This window comes from Macrobrachium nipponense, chromosome 8, assembly GCF_015104395.2.
Source record: "Macrobrachium nipponense isolate FS-2020 chromosome 8, ASM1510439v2, whole genome shotgun sequence".
Taxonomy (NCBI): Eukaryota; Metazoa; Arthropoda; class Malacostraca; order Decapoda; family Palaemonidae; genus Macrobrachium; species Macrobrachium nipponense.
The window spans coordinates 74,472,186-74,477,185 of NC_087203.1; positions in this window are offsets into that span (position 1 = coordinate 74,472,186).

Sequence of the window (5,000 nt, forward strand, 5' to 3'; positions counted from 1 at the left end):
TAGTTGTGCTACATTATATGAAAGCAAAGAGATGTCGTTGTTAGAAAAAATGAAGTTACAGAGGTAAACGAGAGGGGAGAGAATTTTCGGCAAATATTTCGGACGAAGCTTGATTGCTATAAACACATGGTTTCCAAAGAAGAATATTTATAGCTATAATTGGGAAAAAGTCACTTTGATTATGTATTTGTACAGATTAAATGGAAGGGCAAGCAAGCTAATAAGGGTGGACAAAGTTATGATTCATATGGGATGCCGAGGGAACGGTGTAACTAATCCGAGCAAGTGACTTGGATAAGAGAGAAGCGATGAGAACATTTAGGAAAAAAATGAACTGTCCGCTACAGTTAGACATGGAGGAAGGAAGACTAATTGAGAACTACGTAAATGTCGAGGATGTGGTCATACGGACAGCAGGGAGTGGTTTTAAAAGGGCAGAAAGAGGGATTAAAACCGAAAGGGATAAGATTTGCAGAAAAAGGTTGAGGGAGAGAAAAAAAATTACGTGATGTGCAGTGGCATGACAAAATAGATTGTCTGCAGGCATACAGGAGGAGGAACGGGGACGTTTAGAGAAGACTGATAGTGACAGGGAATGCAAGCAATTAAAACAAAATAGTGATGCGGACAAGAACGTTAAGGAGAAAAAAAAAAAGTTCCTCAACAGTAAAGTAAACTGAAGAGAAGTAGGTTAATGATCGCATGACTCTTGAAATAAAAGAAGCAAATGAAGAGGTGAATGCAGTCCTGGCGTTATGTTGAGCATTTTGAAGATTTTTTAATAGAGGATATAACTGAGGTAGAGCAGAATAGCGCAAGAGCGGAAAGGCTTGCTATAAGGTTCTGGGTGATTGTAGGAATTACTTTTATGATCATCAGGATGTCAGTTAATTAGCCAGAGAATGGAAAGACAGCAAGAGTTGAAGGGATTATAAGTGAGATGCTGTGGTGCAATGGTGATCAGAAATACTGGCTGAACATGGTTTGTAAAGGATGCCCACAAGAGACAAGAGACTTATTCATTGCATGAAAGTGGCAAATGAAACTATGAGAATTGTAAGCACAACATTACTTAGTACACTAAAGAAGGTGAAGGGCAAGCTTTGGACGGAAAATTTAAAACAAAAGCAAAACGCACTGACAGGGGGTTAATCCTGTGTATTTACACAAGGATGGAATTGTGTAGAGAAAATTTTTGTTAAAGAACGGTTACCTGAATTTTCGAAATATAATAAAAAGAAGCTGTATACAGCATACAATAGGACCTAGAAAAAGCAGATGACAGAATCACTAGACAGGCAGTGTGGAGGGTGCTGAAAATGTATGGCATGGAATATACGGTACTGAGATCAATCAAACTCTTTTCACAATGGAAGTGAAGCGTGTGTCAGAGGGAGGGTGACTAGTTGGGGTAAAACTGTGCGAGACCGATGCACTATCTCCAAAGAAAAATGATGTAAACAGCATGGGAGACATTTTGAAAGGAAAAAATTATGCAGAAAAAAATGGGGAATGTTTGACAGTTAAATTAAGGTATATATAGATAACACGAGGAACTTTTATTTAAGAGGCGATATTAGCTCATTAATACAGGGAATATGATGCAGGGAAAAATGAGGTAGGCAAAAAAATGGACATTTTGACGGGAAAATATTGCGTGGAGAAAATAGTGAACAATTTGCAGCGGAAAATGAAGAATGGGTTAAAATAGCTAGACATCGGGGTGGAAATATACATGTGGAAAATAGTTAATGAATGTGAGATGAACTTTTGCCGACGAAAATTAAGCGAACCAAATAATGTGAAAAAATCTTGAATTAAAAAAAAATGGACGACATGACAGGGACATTTTGAACTAGAAAATGAGATGTAAAAAAGATGAGAGCACACCGAGACTGCGAACTTTCAACAAGGCTAAATAACCCTCCACCTATCCACCAGCAGAAAAAAATCCTTTTTTCAGGTCTAAACCTCACAACAAACAAATAAATAAATAAATACATAAATAAAAAAGTGGCAGTCTCAATCCAGTCTTTGGTACAAATCGAACCATAACTTGATCTGCACCACCACTTAAAACATAATATTCAACTCGACAGAATTACTGAAGACACTACTAGTACATTTATCAAAATACGAATCGCAATACGAGTCAGACCTGTCTTTGATAACGCATGATAAGGTTTCATATTTCTGGTAAACAATTGACGGGTAATTTGGGTGCAAAGCGAATCAAATTTAACAATAACAAAGCACAATAGAATTTGGTATGAATCGAAACAACTGGAGGGTAATTAGGGAATGGAAGCTAATCAAACACAATTTAGTTATTTCACGGAATGCTAAAACACTGGAATTTTAAACACACTGTCATTCTTCAAAACAGGATCTATTTAAATGATTTAAAATGTAGAGAGCAACTATTTCATTATTTAAAATGAAGAGAGCAATTATTTCAAGTTTGCATAAAAATTTTGCGAAGGGGAAAAAATGACTGACAATAAGAGAAGCTCGTTTTCTGTCCAGACTTTATTATAATCTGACTGTCATTTTATCTTTTCTTCTGCCACTTTTCAAGAAGAATGATTATATCTTCCTCCGATAATTTCCAAAGCCGTGCAAATTCTAGTTTTCAAGTATGAGACTCAATCAAGATTTTCTTGCGTAACTGTTATTTTCTTTACATCTAGTACCTCATGAATAAAGCGTGTCTTTGCTAGACAGGTGGGATCTCGTGTTTTTGCTCTGTCAGGAGGCATGGTTCACAAGACATTCCCGTTTTCACCGAAAACGATGAAGTTATGTTATTGGTTCAGGCTTTTCTTCTTCTTCTTCTTCTTTTTATTATAATTACCTGGTCTGACTCTTGGTTGGAAGAATTACCAAAAGAAAATATCAATTTACCTATGAAGATCTTCATGGAATCACAGACTTGAAACTTGGGCTTTGGCGAAGAGAGGGAAATTATCGGAACAAGATATAATACTTACTGAATACGGACAGACGAAGACAGAACAAGAATTTTTCATTTTGTCAGTCACTTATCCTGAATTGTCTAGCTTTTCTTCTAGATCAGTACTGGATATCTTTCATTCATTCGCAAAACTGTATATATTAACTTAAAATACTTTCTATATATATAAAATCATTTAAAGTGACGGCGCACTGAAGGATTCCAATGTCTTCCAAAATTCGAATACTTAACCATCCCGATTGATAACTGAATTGAGTTCAATTAGTGCCAGTTCCCTAATTACCATCCAACTGTTTCAAGTCGTGTCAAATCCTATTATGCGTGTGGGTAGTTAGGTTTGATCCGCTTTATACCCAAATTGCCCTTCAATTGTTTACTAGTAATATGAAACCTTATCATGCGTTCTCGAAGCAACGTCTGACTCATATTGCGATTTGTGTTTCGATAAATTTACCAGGTGTGGCTTCAGTAATATTGTAAAAGGTTTAACACTGTTTAATACTTTTGAAAGTCAAGTTAATCTTACGTCAGCACAGGCTTTTAATCCTGGATTTGGCTTTATAGGCTCTTGCTCTACGGCAAGGTGGAACAGGAAGCATTAAAAGCTGGTGTGGAAAAGAACTCTTAACTAACCAACATACACATAAATATATATACATACTATCTGACCAACCCGGCGCTGCCCGGGAAAACTGAATGACAGTGTATGGTAGGGGAAAAGAAGAAGAGGAGGGAAGGAGAAGAGGCAGGGAAGGGAAGGGAAGGGAAGGGAAGGGAAGGGAAGGGAAGGGAAGAGGAAGAGGGCAAGGGGAGGGGAATGGGAGGAAGAAGGGAGGAGGAAGAAGGGAGAGGTGAAGGGGAGGAGGAATGTGGAAGGGAAGGGGGAAGGTGGAGAGAAAGGGAAAGGGGAGGAGGAAAGGGTAGGTGGATGGAAGGGGGAGGGGGAAGGGAAAGGGAGGAGGAGGAGGAGACGAACTTGGTCCTGTATTTATAGAGAATAAAAGGCATTTCCACTGAACAAAGACAATAAATAAAAAGAAAAATATTGCATTTCTACGATACCTGGTCATTGGGTGTGATTGCGTGTGGGGGAGGGGGAGGATGGACTTATTTTGATAGTGTATTAATCTAAGTGGGGTTTTTTTCTGTTTGTGCTTGACAGAATTCGCCGCATTACGTTCGATAAACATGTACTAGAATATGAATCTGAAAGGCTTCTCGTTTGTCCCGAAATTCTCGGAGGACGGGTAGGAATCGAGAGCGATTGAGCTTAGTTCACACATTCACGCATCAAGGCACGCATGTCCATGCAGGAGCGGAAATTAATAGCTGGCAACAGCTGACGTAAATACAACGTAAAATGTCCCGTAAGTCATATGTAAGTACGTGAGTACGCAGGGCGGCGTCGGGGGTGTCGTCACGCAACACCCGAGCATGCGTGGGGAGCCACGAATTTTTCGAGATGTTCAAAAGATACGTGGGTGACCATGTCAACCGTCCTTTGCGTGGCAAAGCGTGGGGCCAACATGGCGGAAACGGCGTAGTTGCAGGGAGTATACACATTGTCCCACGCAACTCCAGGGTTCCCGCCCCGCATTAACTGGTGTCTCCACGTGGTGACTGAGCAGAAGCGGCAACCGCGCCGGTCCGCAGGTTCCCACTACGACATGGCAAAGCTGTACGTTGGGATGAAAGGGTGAGCGGCGGGCTTACAGGTCCGTTGCTGTATTTTTGTTTTAAGTTTTCAGAAAAAAAATAAACATATTTGCCATGTCATATCTTGCTCTCTTCTTGTTCCATTTTCTAAGTATTGATGAGAAAAATAACATTTTGTTGAACACCTTCTTTTATTAATTTAACTAGAACACATCAACATACACTAATGAACTAAGAATAAAAAATATTTTTTTAAAAGACATATGGAACCACAAAGAATATGTAAATAGAGATTACTGATTTATAAATAAATACACAGTATTGCGTTTAAAATATATTACTGTAAGTGGTTGGAAAGAATAAACAAACA